This window comes from Scyliorhinus torazame, chromosome 14 (assembly GCF_047496885.1).
Source record: "Scyliorhinus torazame isolate Kashiwa2021f chromosome 14, sScyTor2.1, whole genome shotgun sequence".
Classification (NCBI taxonomy): Eukaryota; Metazoa; Chordata; class Chondrichthyes; order Carcharhiniformes; family Scyliorhinidae; genus Scyliorhinus; species Scyliorhinus torazame.
Genome location: NC_092720.1, coordinates 157036286 through 157051871, shown reverse-complemented (window position 1 = coordinate 157051871; position 15586 = coordinate 157036286). Strand labels below are relative to the sequence as shown.

Sequence of the window (15586 nt, the reverse complement as noted above, 5' to 3'; positions counted from 1 at the left end):
AATGCATTTTGGAAGGTCGAATGCAGATAGGGAATATACATAGAACATAGAACATAGAAAATACAGCACAGAACAGGCCCTTCGGCCCACGATGTTGTGCCGAACCTTTGTCCTAGATTAATCATAGATTATCATTGAATTTACAGTGCAGAAGGAGGCCATTCGGCCCTTTGAGTCTGCACCAGCTCTTGGAAAGAGCACCCTACCCAAACTCAACACCTCCACCCAACACCAAGGGCAATTTGGACATTAAGGGCAATTTATCATTGGCCAATTCACCTAACCCGCACATCTTTGGACTGTGGGAGGAAACCGGAGCACCCGGAGGAAACCCACGCAGACACGGGGAGGACGTGCAGACTCCGCACAGACAATGACCCAAGCTGGAATCGAACCTGGGACCATGGATCTGTGAAGCAATTGTGCTATCCACAATGCTACCGTGCTGCCCTTAAGAACAAATAAATCTACACTATATCATTTTCCCGTAATCCATGTACCTATCCAACAGCTGCTTGTAGGTCCCTAATGTTTCCGACTCAACTACTTCCACAGGCAGTGCATTCCATGCCCCCACTACTCTCTGGGTAAAGAACCTACCTCTGATATCCCTCCTATATCTTCCACCTTTCACCTTAAATTTATGTCCCCTTGTAATGGTGTGTTCCACCTGGGGAAAAAGTCTCTGACTGTCTACTCTATCTATTCCCCTGATCATCTTATAAACCTCTATCAAGTCGCCCCTCACCCTTCTCCGCTCTAATGAGAAAAGGCCTAGCACCCTCAACCTTTCCTCGTAAGACCTACTCTCCATTCCAGGCAACATCCTGGTAAATCTTCTTTACACCTTTTCCAGAGCTTCCACATCCTTCCTAAAATGAGGCGACCAGAACTGTACACAGTACTCCAAATGTGGCCTTACCAAGGTTTTGTACAGCTGCATCATTACCTCATGGCTCTTAAATTCAATCCCTCTGTTAATGAACGCGAGCACACCATAGGCCTTCTTCACAGCTCTATCCACTTGAGTGGCAACTTTCAAAGATGTATGAACATAGACCCCAAGGTCTCTCTGCTCCTCCACAATGCCAAGAACTCTACCGTTAACCCTGTATTCCGCATTCATATTTGTCCTTCCAAAATGGACAACCTCACACTTTTCAGGGTTAAACTCCATCTGCCACTTCTCAGCCCAGCTCTGCATCCTATCTATGTCTCTTTGCAGCCGACAACAGCCCTCCTTACTATCCACAACTCCACCAATCTTCGTATCGTCTGCAAATTTACTGACCCACCCTTCAACTCCCTCATCCAAGTCATTAATGAAAATCACAAACAGCAGAGGACCCAGAACTGATCCCTGCGGTACACCACTGGTAACTGGGATCCAGGCTGAATATTTGCCATCCACCACCACTCTCTGACTTCTATCGGTTAGCCAGTTCGTTATCCAACTGGCCAAATTTCCCACTATCCCATGCCTCCTTACTTTGTGCAGAAGCCTACCATGGGGAACTTTATCAAATGCCTTACTAAAATCCATGTACACTACATCCACTGCTTTACCTTCATCCACATGCTTGGTCACCTCCTCAAAGAATTCAATAAGATTTGTAAGGCAAGACCTACCCCTCACAAATCCGTGCTGACTATCCCTAATCAAGCAGTGTCTTTCCAGATGCTCAGAAATCCTATCCTTCAGTACCCTTTCCATTACTTTGCCTACCACCGAAGTAAGACTAACTGGCCTGTAATTCCCAGGGTTATCCCTAGTTCCTTTTTTGAACAGGGGCACGACATTCGCCACTCTCCAATCCCCTGGTACCACCCCTGTTGACAGTGAGGACGAAAAGATAATTGCCAACGGCTCTGCAATTTCATCTCTTGCTTCCCATAGAATCCTTGGATATATCCCGTCAGGCCCGGGGGACTTGTCTATCCTCAAGTTTTTCAAAATGCCCAACACATCTTCCTTCCTAACAAGTATTTCCTCGAGCTTACCAATCTGTTTCACACTGTCCTCTCCAACAATATCGCCCCTCTCATTTGTAAATACAGAAGAAAAGTACTCATTCAAGACCTCTCCTATCTCTTCAGACTCAATACACAATCTCCCGCTACCGTCCTTGATCGGACCTACCCTCGTTCTAGTCATTCTCATATTTCTCACATATGTGTAAAAGGCCTTGGGGTTTTCCTTGATCCTACCCGCCAAAGATTGTTCATGCCCTCTCTTAGCTCTCCTAATCCCTTTCTTCAGTTCCCTCCTGGCTATCTTGTATCCCTCCAATGCCCTGTCTGAACCTTGTTTCCTCAGCCTTACATAAGTCACCTTTTTCCTCTTAACAAGACATTCAACCTCTCTTGTCAACCATGGTTCCCTCACTCGACCATCTCTTCCCTGCCTGACAGGGACATACATATCAAGGACACGTAGCACCTGTTCCTTGAACAAGTTCCACATTTCACTTGTGTCCTTCCCTGCCAGCCTATGTTCCCAACTTATGCACTTCAATTCTTGTCTGACAAGATCGTATTTACCCTTCCCCCAATTGTAAGCCTTGCCCTGTTGCACGTACCTATCCCTCTCCATTACTAAAGTGAAAGTCACAGAATTGTGGTCACTATCTCCAAAATACTCCCCCACTAACAAATCTATCACTTGCCCTGGTTCATTACCCAGTACTAAATCGAATAGTGCCCCTCCTCTGGTTGGACAATCTACATACTGTGTTAGAAAAGCTTCCTGGACACACTGCACAAACACCACCCCATCCAAACTATTTGATCTAAAGAGTTTCCACTCAATATTTGGGAAGTTAAAGTCGCCCATGACTACTACCCTATGACTTCTGCACCTTTCCAAAATCTGTTTCCCAATCTGTTCCTCCACATCTCTGCTACTATTGGGGGGGCCTATAGAAAACTCCTAACAAGGTGACTGCTCCTTTCCTATTTCTGACTTCAACCCATACTACCTCAATAGGGTGATACTCCTCAAACTGCCTTTCTGCAGCTGTTATACTATCTCTAATTAATAATGCCACCCCCCCACCTCTTTTACCACCCTCCCTAATCTTATTGAAACATCTATAACCAGGGACCTCCAAAAACCATTTCTGCCCCTCTTCTATCCAAGTTTCCGTGATGGCCACCACATCGTAGTCCCAAGTACCGATCCATGCCTTAAGTTCACCCACCTTATTCCTGATGCTTCTTGCGTTGAAGTATACACACTTCAACCCATCTCCGTGCCTGCAAATACTCTCCTTTGTCAGTGTTCCCTTCCCCACTGCCTCATTACAAGCTTTGGCGTCCTGAATATCGGCTACCTTAGTTGCTGGACTACAAATCCGGTTCCCATTCCCCTGCCAAATTAGTTTAAACCCTCCCGAAGAGTACTAGCAAACCTCCCTCCCAGGATATTGGTGCCCCTCTGGTTCAGGTGCAACCCGTCCTGCTTGTACAGGTCCCACCTTCCCCAGAATGCGCTCCAATTATCCAAATACCTGAAGCCCTCCCTCCTACACCATTCCTGCAGCCACGTGTTCAACTGCACTCTCTCCCTATTCCTAGCCTCGCTATCATGTGGCACCGGCAACAAACCAGAGATGACAACTCTGTGTGTCCTGGCTTTCAACTTCCAGCCTAACTCCCTAAACTTGTTTATTACCTCCACACCCCTTTTCCTACCTATGTCGTTGGTACCAATGTGCACCACGACTTCTGGCTGCTCCCCCTCCCCCTTAAGGATCCTGAAGACACGATCCTAGACATCCCTGGCCCTGGCACCCGGGAGGCAACATACCTTCCGGGGGTCTCGCTCGCGACCACAGAATCTCCTATCTATTCCCCTAACCATTGAATCTCCTACAACTATTGCTTTTCTATTCTCCCCCCTTTTCCTTCTGAGCCCCAGAGACCTGGCCGCTAGGGCTTTCCCCCGGTAGGTCATCCCCCCCAACAGCATCCAAAACGGTATACTTGTTTTGAAGGGGAACGGCCACGAGGGATCCCTGCACTGTCTGCCTGTTTGTTTTTTTCCCCCTGACTGTAACCCAGCTATTCTTGTCCTGTACCTTGGGTGTGGTTACCACCCTGTAACTCTTCTCAATCACCCCCTCTGCCTCCCGGATGATCCGAAGTTCATCCAGCTTCAGCTCCAGTTCCCTAACACGGTCTTTGAGGAGCTGAAGTTGGGTGCACTTCCCGCAGGTATAGTCAGTGGGGACACCGGTGGTATCCCTCACCACCCACATCCTACAGGAGGAGCATGTAACTGGCCTAGCCTCCATCCCCTCTTACCTTACAGAATATAGCTGCTGTGTGGACTAACTAGGTCTCCGCCCTCCGACTCTGCTCCCAGTCAGCTACACTTCCTGTAAACTCCTGGCTCTATTTGCGGAAATGTCGGAAACAAAATGAAAGGAGCACCTTACTCCCTCCTCACCTAACTCCCTCGGTCACCAAACTCTCACTATCGCACTCAAAAATCACCAAATTCAGCACTCAGTGCAAACAAAGTCTGCACTGTAGGGGATCACTTTTATACTGTGAATCTAGCCTCTGAAAAACTGGCCTAATCCAATTAACTAATTAACAAGCTCCAGCTGCAAGTGCCTAGAAGTAGAAGCCTGTTTAAAGCTGATTGAAAATTCACCTTCTTCTAAACCAAACAGCAACTTTTAAGTTAATTAACTAAATAAAAGAAAGACTAAACTTTAGATAAAAATGAAGCCTTATACTCCCTCGGTCACCAAACTCTCACTATCGCACTCAAAAATCACCAAATTCAGCACTCAGTGCATAAAGTGAATGGTAGAACCCTCAAGAGTATTGAAAGTCAAAGAGATCTAGGAATACAGGTCCACAGGTCACTGAAAGGGGCAACACTGGTGGAGAAGGTGTGGTGGTATGTATTAGGGGTCATGTGGGACTGTGAAGCCGTGATGCTATTGGCTGACAGATCCCGGGTCCTGGTTGGCTGCTGACTCCTGGCTCCACCCTGAAGGCGGAGTATAAGAACCCGAGCTTCTCCCCGCCGCTTCATTCTGTTGCTGAACTGCTGGGGACAAGTCTCGCTTAATAAAGCCTGAATCGACTTCATCACTTCTCGTCTCTCTCGTAAGTCATTGTGCGCTACAATTTATTAAGCGAGCTTAAAAGACTATGGAGCTCCGGATCGCCCCGGAATGCCTGCGGATCAGCCCCCACGCAGCGAACTCGGCAGCAGTATTTAAACACTGGCAAGCATGTTTTGAAGGCTACCTACGAACGGTCCCCGGCCGGATCACAGAAGACCAGAAAATGCAGGTCCTGCATTCGAGGGTAAGCCCGGAAATTTACCCTCTCATAGAAGACGCAGAGGATTTCCCGACGGCGCTCGCATTACTGAAGAGCATCTACGTTCGCCCCGTGAACCAGGTCTACGCGCGCTACCAACTCGCAACGAGACGGCAAAGTCCCGGAGAATCGCTAGAAGAATTCTACGCCGCGCTGCTAATTTTGGGACGGGGCTGCAGCTGCCCGCCGGTGAACGCGATCGAACACACGGACATGCTAATTCGCGATGCTTTTGTGGCAGGTATGAACTCTCCCCAAATCCACCAAAGACATTTAGAAAGAGAGTCGTTAGGACACTCAGAGGCACGGGCCCTTGCAGCTTCCCTAGATGTGGCCTCGCAAAACGCCCGCGCCTACGGCCCCGACCGCGCGGCAGCCCCTTGGGCTCCGTGGACCCCCGTCGCGACAAACCCCCCCCCGCCCCCCATAGGCTTGCGCGGTTAAAGCACCAGATCATCCCGGGGAGTCCTGCTGCTATTTCTGCGGGCAAGTGAAACTCCCCCGGAAGTGCTGCCCGACCCGCGCAGCTATTTGTAAAAGCTGCGGCAAGAAGGGCCATTACGCGGCTGTGTGCCGGTCCCGGGGGGTCGCCACAATCCCCTTGGAAGAATGAGCCCAGCATAGCCCGAACGCTCCCCAACCCCCCAGCGCCCCATGTGCGACCCGCGGGTGCCGCCATTTTGGGTCCCGGGCACCACGAGGGGAGGATGGGCGCCGCCATCTTGTGACCCCCCCAGCCACGTGCGATTCATGGGGGCGGCCATTTTATCCACCCCCGACCACGTGCGATCCATGGGGGCGGCCATTTTGTCCACCCCCGGCCGCGTGCGATTCATGGACGCCACCATCTTGGATGACAACAAAGGACCCCAGCATCGACGGCTCCACGGGGTCCGAAGAAGATGCCGTGACACTACTACCACGACTGGCTTCGGTGAATCTGGATCAATCACGGCCCCGGACGCTCCAGACGACGACAACAACGGTGCTGATCAACGGACACGAGACATCATGCTTGATCAACTCCGGGAGCACCGAAAGTTTCATTCACCCAGACACGGTAAGACGCTGTTTTCTGACCATCCAGCCAAGTACGCGAAAGATTTCCCTAGCTGCAGGATCCCACTCCGTAGAGATCAAAGGGTTCTGCATCGCAAACCTAACGGTGCAAGGGAGGGAGTTTAAGAACTACAGGCTCTAGGTCCTTCCCCAACTCTGCGCGCCCACATTACTGGGATTAGATTTCCAGTGTAACCTGCAGAGCCTAACATTTCAATTCGGCGGCCCAATACCCCCACTCACTATCTGCGGCCTCGCAACTCTCAAGGTTGAACCGCCGTCCTTGTTTGCAAACCTCACACCGGATTGCAAACCCGTCGCCACTAGGAGCAGACGGTACAGCGCCCAGGACCGGATATTTATTCGGTCTGAAGTCCAGCGGTTGCTGAAGGAAGGCATAATCCAGGCCAGCAATAGTCCCTGGAGAGCCCAGGTGGTAGTAGTAAAGACCGGGGAGAAGCAAAGGATGGTCATAGACTATAGCCAGACCATCAACAGGTACACACAGCTAGATGCGTACACTCTCCCCCGCATATCCGACATGGTAAATTGGATTGCCCAGTATAAGGTTTTCTCCACCGTGGACCTCAAGTCCACCTACCACCAGCTCCCCATCCGCCCAGGTGACCGCAAGTACACAGCCTTTGAGGCAGACGGGCGTCTATACCACTTCCTAAGGGTCCCATTTGGTGGCACGAACGGGGTCTCTGTCTTCCAACGGGAAATGGACCGAATGGTTGACCAGCACGGGTTGCAGGCCACGTTCCCGTATCTCGACAACGTAACCATCTGCGGCCACGATCAGCAGGACCACGACGCCAACCTCCCAAAATTCCTCCAGACCGCTAACGCCCTGAACCTCACATACAACGAGGAAAAGTGCGTTTTTAGCACAAACCGGTTGGCCATCCTGGGATACGTAGTGCGCAATGGGATAATAGGCCCCGACCCCGAACGCATGCGCCCCCTTATGGAATTTCCCCTCCCCCACTGCTCCAAAGCCCTGAAACGTTGCCTGGGGTTCTTTTCATATTATTCTTTTCATATTAGGTCCCCCAGTATGCAGACAAGGCCCGTCCACTAATACAGACCATTATCTTCCCCCTGTCGACAGAGGCTCGCCAGGCCATTCAGCCGCATCAAAGCGGATATCGCAAAGGCCACGATGCGCGCCATCGACGAGTCCCTCCCCTTCCAGGTCGGGAGCGACGCATCCGACGTAGCTCTGGCGGCCACCCTTAACCAAGCGGGCAGACCCGTGGCTTTTTTCTCCCGAACCCTCCACGCCTCAGAAATCCGCCACTCCTCAGTGGAAAAGGAAGCCCAAGCCATAGTGGAAGCTGTGCGACATTGGAGGCATTACCTGGCCGGCAGGAGATTCAATCTCCTCACCGACCAACGGTCGGTAGCCTTCATGTTCGATAATGCACAGCGGGGCAAAATTAAAAATGACAAGATCTTAAGGTGGAGGATCGAGCTCTCCACCTTCAACCGTCCCGGAAAGCTGAACGAGCCGTCCGATGCCCTATCCCGCGGCACATGTGCCAACGCACAAATAGACCGTCTCCAAGCCCCCCACGAGGACCTCTGCCACCCTGGGGTCACTCGGTTCTACCATTTCATAAAGTCCCGCAACCTCCCCTACTCTGTGGAGGAGGTCCGTACAGTCACCAGGAACTGCCACAACTGTGCAGAGTGCAAACCGCACTTTTTCAGTCCGGATAGAGTGCACCTGATCAAGGCTTCCCGCCCCTTTGAACGCCTCAGTCTGGATTTCAAAGGGCCCCTCCCCTCCACCGACCGCAACGCATACTTCCTGAACGTGGTGGATGAGTACTCTCATTTCCCCTTCGCCATCCCCTGCCCCGACATGACAGCGGCCACAGTCATTAAAGCCCCTGGCACCATATTCACACTGTTCGGTTGCCCCGCATATATCCACAGCGACAGGGGGTCCTCCTTCATGAGTGACGAGCTGCGCCAGTTCCTGCTCAGCAAGGGCATAGCCTCGAGCAGGACGACCAGCTACAACCCCCGGGGGAACGGGCAAGTAGAGAGGGAGAACGGCACGGTCTGGAAGACCGTCCTGCTGGCCCTACGGTCCAGGAATCTCCCAGTTTCCCGGTGGCAGGAGGTACTCCCGGATGCTCTCCACTCCATCCGGTCGCTGCTGTGTACCACCACTAACCAAACGCCTCATGAGCGCCTCCTTGTCTTCCCCAGGAAGTCCTCCTCCGGAACGTCACTGCCGACCTGGCTGGCGGCCCCAGGACCTATCTTGCTCCGGAAACATGTGCGGGCGCACAAATCGGACCCATTGGTCGAGAGGGTTCACCTTCTCCACGCGAAACCGCAGTACGCCTACGTGGCGTACCCCGACGGCCGACAGGACACGGTCTCCCTGCGGGGCCTGGCACCCGCAGGCAACACACACACCCCCCCGACAACGATCATCCCCTCCCTACCACCGGCGCACCCCGCGATCGCCCCCTTCCCGGGAGGATCGGTCCTCCTCCCGTGCCCGCCCAGGAGTGAAACAGGAACGAACACCAAAACGCTCCCGGAGACGACAATGCCTGAACAAGCACCTGCACCACCACCGGGGCTGAGGCGATCGACGAGGAAGACCAGACCGCCCGCTCGACTCATGGCATCCGCGTGACACCAAGAATGTTGTTGTATTGTAACAAAAAAATTTTTTTCTCTTACTAATATTGTAAATAGTTTCACAAACTTTGTACATAGCCCAGTGTCGGGCTAAAACTGTAGCAACATGTCCAAAATTTTCCTCCCAGGACCAGCCTTGTAAACCCCTACCACCATGCGAACCACCACCCCGCCGGGTTCCCTTTTAACAAGGGGTGAATGTGGTGGTATGTATGAGGGGTCATGTGGGACTGTGAAGCCGTGATGCTATTGGCTGACAGATCCCGGGTCCTGGTTGGCTGCTGACTCCTGGCTCTGCCCTGAAGGCGGAGTACAAGAACCCGAGCTTCTCCCCGCCGCTTCATTCTGTTGCTGAACTGCTGGGGACAAGTCTCGCTTAATAAAGCCTGAATCGACTTCATCACTTCCCGTCTCTCTCGTAAGTCATTGTGCGCTACAGAAGGTAGTCAAGAAGGCATACGGCATGCTTGCCTTCATTGGCCGGGGCATTGAGTATAAGAATTGGCAAGTCATGTTGCAGCTGTATAGAACCTTAGTTAGGCCACACTTGGAGTATAGTGTTCAATTCTGGTCGGCACACTTTAGAGAGGTTTACCAGAATGTTGCCTGGTATGGAGGGCATTCGCTTTGAGGAGCGGTTGAATAAACTCGGTTTGTTCTCACTGGAACAAAGGAGGTTGAGGGGCGACCTGATAGAGGTCTACAAAATTATGAGGGGCATAGACAGAGTGGATAGTCAGAGGCTTTTCCCCGGGGTAGAGGGGTCAATTACTAGGGGGCATAGGTTTAAGGTGAGAGGGGCAAGGTTTAGAGTAGATGTACAAGGCAAGTTTCTTTACGCAGAGGGTAGTGGGTGCCTGGAACTCTCTACAGAGGTGGTGGTGGAAGCAGGGACGATCGTGACATTTAAGGGGTATCCTGACAAATACATGAATAGGATGGGAATAGAGAGACCAAGGAAGTGTAGAAGATTGTAGTTTAGTCGAGCAGCATGGTCGGCACGGGATTGGAGGGCCGAAGGGCCTGTTCCTGTGCTGTACATTTCTTTGTTCTTTGTTCTTATAACCAAACTGTATGTTGGAAAATTTTCGCTGTCCCACAGGATTTGTTGCTACTCCTTTGTTTTATTTTTGATTTAGAACTAATTAGAAAACAAAACAAAAAATGTTCACAGAGGGTGCGAGTTGGAGATGATCTTTTATTAAACTCCGCCTCCCACAACCTGACAACTACTCTTAACCCAGCACGAAAACACACACACATTGATTTTCATAATTAAACTTTCGTCGGTTGTTATCACTGACTTTACGTAAACGATATTATATTCAAAAGCCACATATGTGATTCATGGTATACTCCTCTTCCCTACGCAATAGGGCGTGATTGCACGAGAGAAGGTGCAGAAGAGATTCACCAGGACTTTCCCTGAGCTGAATTTCAGCAATGAAGAGAAATGCTTTCGACTGGGTTTGTTTTGCTTGCAGCAGAGAAGACTGAGAGGGGTCGTAATTGAGGTGTACAAAATGTAAGGATATTGCTCGGACAGGCGGCAATAACTTTTTCCCTTGGTTGAGGGGGCAATAACAAATAGAAATATACTTAAATTTTGGGGCAGGCGATTTAAAGGGATATAAGGAAGAATATTTTCATGCAGTACGTGGTGGGAATCTGGAACTCAGTGCCCGAAAGGATGGTCGAGGGGGCAAACCTCAAAGCTGTCAAGTGGCATTTGAGTTGATAGGTATTTGAAAGTTGGAGCAGATATGATGGGCTAAATTAGCTCACTGTGAGCTGTAATACCCTATGACCCTACGTCTCTAACTCAATAATCGTCTTCCTGAAGAACCTAATTTCACTTCTTGCGTATTTCCACTTGCACAGTGTAATATTTGTTCTTCCCAGCACCATCGACTTACCCATTCAAACGCGTGTGTTCTCCAGGAGAAATTTCCCCAAACATTGAAAATAAGGGTGGCACAGTGGCATACCGGTTAATGGTACGATTCCAACCTTTCCTGACGGTGTGGAGTTTGCACGTTTGCCCCATACATGCGCGAGTTTTCTCAGGATGTTCCAGTTTCCTCTCACAATCCAAATAAGTCCAGGTTCGGTGGATTAACCGTGCCAAATGTCTCGTTAGTGTCCAAAAGGTTAGGTGTGGTGGCTGGGTTACGGAGATAGGGGTGGGCCAAAGTGGAGTTCTCTTTCGGGTTGGTCTGTGCAGACCCGATGGGCTGAATTGCCTCCTTCTGCACTGTAGGCATTCTACAAAACGTCCCCCGACTTCTCGTCACCGTCACGCCATCCCCTGCCTCCGCCACAGATGCCCCATTCCCTTGTGAACACAAAAAGGCCTTTCTCTTTGGATAAGCTCCGCCTCAGGCAGATATTCCCTTCCCGCTGATTGAAGTCTTCCCCTTATCAAGGTCTACCTTAGTTTAGGCAGCACGGTGGCGCAGTGGTTAGCATTTCTGCCTCATGGCGCCGAGGTCCCAGGTTCGATTCCGGCTCTGGGTCACTGTAGCTGTTCTTGCCGTGTTTGGGTGGGTTTGGCCCCCACAATCCAAAACATGTGTACGATACGCGGATTGGCCACACTAAATTGCTCTTTAATTGGAAAAATGAATTGGGCACTCTCAATTATAAAAACAATGATCCCCCTTACTTAATTCACTTATGTTCCTGCCGCTTGTCAATCCGATTTCCTCTTTGCCGTGAAACCCGCAAGTGGGGGAGCTGATGGGGGGAATAAACAGTGATTGATCTACGTGGTGAAACAATGCAAACATCTATCGCCTTTCAGTCCCTTTTTGTATCAGTCATTAAATTTAAGAGCTTTCCTGCAGTGATATCACCCACGTATTTCCGACAATTTCTATGTCTTCTGAAACTCATGATCTCTCTTCCACCCCGCCCCCCGCCCCGCCGCGCCGCCCCTCCACCCGGCCGGCTCCTCGCCGCAGTGTCTTTCTTAGGATAAATAGAAACACAAAACGCAAGTGGACGATTTATACATTGCAGCTTATTTAATTTCCGTAGAAAGCCCAGTATTTAAATAGCAATGATCTAGGATCAGGGAATCCAGGATGTAAACATTCAGTCAGAGTATTTTTTGAAGCTTGGCCGCAGTGCCAATTCGGAGAGACCGAACACCAGCGAAACGGTTACTCTCTCGGCTTGCAGCATTCACGTCCTTCGGAGCAGTATAGGAAGATCGGCGGCTCCTCTAAGCTACAGCCAGCATAACGACAAACTCCTCCACGCCTGATGCAGGAATATCTTGCAGCTAAAATTAAAATTGTAGAGAATAGAATAGATTCATAGAACAGTTACAGCACAGGAGACAATTCAGTCCATCGTATGAATGCCAGCACGAAGACACCCAGGTGCCCTTTCTAATCCTACCTTCCTGCACACGGTCCATAGCCCTCTATCCGGCAGCACTTATGTTGCAGAACCAGGTGTTTTTTCTTTCAATGTTTCCAATTAAGGGGGAATTTAGCGTGGACGATCCACCAACCCTGCACAGCTTTGGGTTGTTGGGGCGAGATCCACGCAGACGCGGGGAAAATATGCAAACTCCATACGGACAATCGGCTATCTTTGTTCCAAGGAACACAACGCCAATTTCTCCTCGCAAGCTGTAAGAATAGCTGCGTTATTTTTATGCGCTGAGGAAAATCGATAGATATGTAGATGGTTGACAGATAGGTAAATAGATAGATAGATTGCTAGATAGATAGAGATAGATGGATAGATTGACGGATAGATAGTTAGATTGACGGATAGACAGATAGACAGAGAGAGACAGACAGCCAGCCAGCCAGACAGACAGACAGATAGATAGGTGGATGAATGGGTGGATGGAACATCTATTCCCGACTCGGTCCTCTAAATGTGTTTTTTTTTAAGACGACAGTTGCATATACTTCCCTGAGGGACAATATCCTCCCATTTCACCACACCAACTTTGTATTGCGTGTTGGAGTGAGGGACTGAAGGGGCTCCTAATCCTGTCCTAACACACGGCTTGAGCATCACACAGTGCAGTGAGTCGTACTTAAAAGCTGCAGAATGTCCCTGGCGCCTGGGTCATGATACAAATTTCAGACGTTCTCCAATGGATCAATGTTCTGGCCGAGATCCAGAAATTTGGCAAGGCCCATTAGTTTGTATGTGTATTACTGGTCTGGTTGGGTTAGCTCACAACGACAGCAATTCCGTCTTTCTGCACAGAAAACAACGAACTCTCACGATATGTACGATGGGAATGTTTTAGATCAAATCATTCAATATTTATGACAACCTCACCATAATTGTCACTAAGCTACTCAACTTGCCTGTTCAAAAAAGAGATTCAGATAAAAAATGACACAAGCAAGGCATTGGCGGCTGAGGGCCAATAGATTTACGCACTTGTACCTTCGAATTCTTCATAACGCAGATCTTTCGCACCTTCTTCCACAGAAAAGCTCAGTTGAGTTAATAGCAACAAACACACAACGAAAGGCAATGGTTGCATATTTTCCACAGAGGTCCTGCGGCTTGGAATCCGTCCTTTGGAACAGAAATGTTGTGCGCCCACACTCCTAGTGGTTGCTGAATTGATGCAGACAAAGTGAGCGTCTGGAACTGCGCGTTTCAGACATTATTGCGTGTTTCCTTTCTGCGTGACGCTGTTTGAGTTGGCACCTTGCCCCATTTGGCATTTCTGCATCTTTCTAATTACACATTGTTTTCTTTTCTGGGCATCAATCAAGGGTTTCACAAACGAGATCAAACCACTGGATTTGCAAAGTGCATGCATTTTTAGTCATTTGTTTTGCACCTTCTGCAATCTTCGCTCTTTCTTCTACTTTGGTAATGGTTAACATATTTTGTTCTTCTCAAATCCCGTACCTATTCTACAGCAACATATCTCTTTGCATTTATCCTTTTGCTTCCTTGCTCCAGTTGACATAGTGTTTTTAGGTCATTATCAGATCAAAACACCACAAAATTGCTGTGGCGCAGAAAAATTCCACTTGCCTCATTGACTCGAAGAAATCAAGAAATCAGTCAGCGCTTTTTCTCATCCATATGGTCTTACGCTTGTACATTTGTCCTGTTCGGGTAACAACCTAATTGTCTTGCGACTGCTTCATTTGAACTAGCCTCCTTCAGACTTAAAGCCAATGCATTTCCGTGCATAAGGACTCCCTTCATAAAAAATATTTTCCTCAAGTCTATTTTGCTTCTATGAATGACCATTTTAATCTGTGTCCTCTCTGACATTGTTTGTTTTAGAAATTAAACAGTTTCTAACTATCATCTCCGTTGAGACCCTAATGATTTAAATATCTCGAACAAATTTCCTCTCCACTTTAATTCTCCTCAGAACGACAGTGTTAACGTCTCCAATCGAACATTATACCCGTCGTTCCTCACCCCTAGAATACTTATTCTGAATCACTCTAATACTGCCACATCTTTTCTGAAGTGCAGCCCAGAATTCATACAATGTTCACGCTGTGGTTCAACACCTCCCTTAGAAATGACCAACGTAACCTCAAAAGCCAAATATGCTATGCCATTATTCATACAGTCGGCAATGTGGCATGCTTTAACTGCTCTTTCAGCGTGTCCTGCAAAGAACAAAGAAAAGTACAGCACAGGAACAGGCACTTCGGCCCTCCAAGCCCGTGCCGACCATGCTGCCCGACTAACTACAATCTTCTACACTTCCTGGGTCCCTATCCCTCTATCCTCAACCTATTCATGTATTTGTCAAGATGCCCCTTAAATGTCACTATCGTCCCTGCTTTCACCATCTCCTCCGGTAGCGAGTTCCAGGCACCCACTACCCTCCGTGTAAAAGAAGTGCCTCGTACATCTACTCTAAACCTTGCCCCTCTCACCTTAAACCTGAGCCCCCTAGTTATTGTCCCCTCTACCCTGGGTAAAAGCCTCTGACTATCCACTCTGTCTATGCCCCTCATAATTTTGCAGACCTCTATCAGGTCGCCCATCAACCTCTGCCGTTCCAGTGAGAACAAACCGAGTTTATTCAACCGCTCCTCATAGCTAATGCCCTCCATACCAGGCAACATTCTGGTAAATCTCTTCTGCACCCTCTCTAAAGCCTCCACATCCTTCTGGTAGTGTGGCGACCAGAATTGAACACTATACTCCAAGTGTGGCCTAACTAATGTTCTATACAGCTGCAACATGACTTGCCAATTCTTATACTCATAGCCCCGGCCAATGAAGGCAAGCATGCCGTATGCCTTCATGACTTACCTTCGCCACCTATGTTGCCCCTTTCAGTGACCTGTGGACCTGTACACCTAGATCTCTCTGACTTTCAATACTCTTGAGGGTTCTACCATTAACTGCATATTCCCTACCTGCATTAGACGGTCCAAAATGCATTACCTCACATTTGTCCGGATTAAACTCCATCTGCCATCTCTCCGCACAAGTCTCCAAACAATCTAAATCTGCTGTATCCTCCGACAGTCCTCATCGCTATCCGCAA

The 15586-nt window shown here is 49.3% G+C and overlaps 1 long non-coding RNA gene across 1 annotated transcript; it reads right to left on the bottom strand.

Annotated features, from left to right (window-relative positions):
* Positions 1 to 12071: 12071 nt before the first annotated feature.
* Positions 12072 to 13660, bottom strand: LOC140390102 (uncharacterized). The gene is made up of 2 exons (XR_011934554.1): positions 13492 to 13660; positions 12072 to 12355 (listed from the first exon to the last, which is right to left on the bottom strand). It is a non-coding gene; the product is annotated as an uncharacterized lncRNA (long non-coding RNA).
* Positions 13661 to 15586: the final 1926 nt, after the last annotated feature.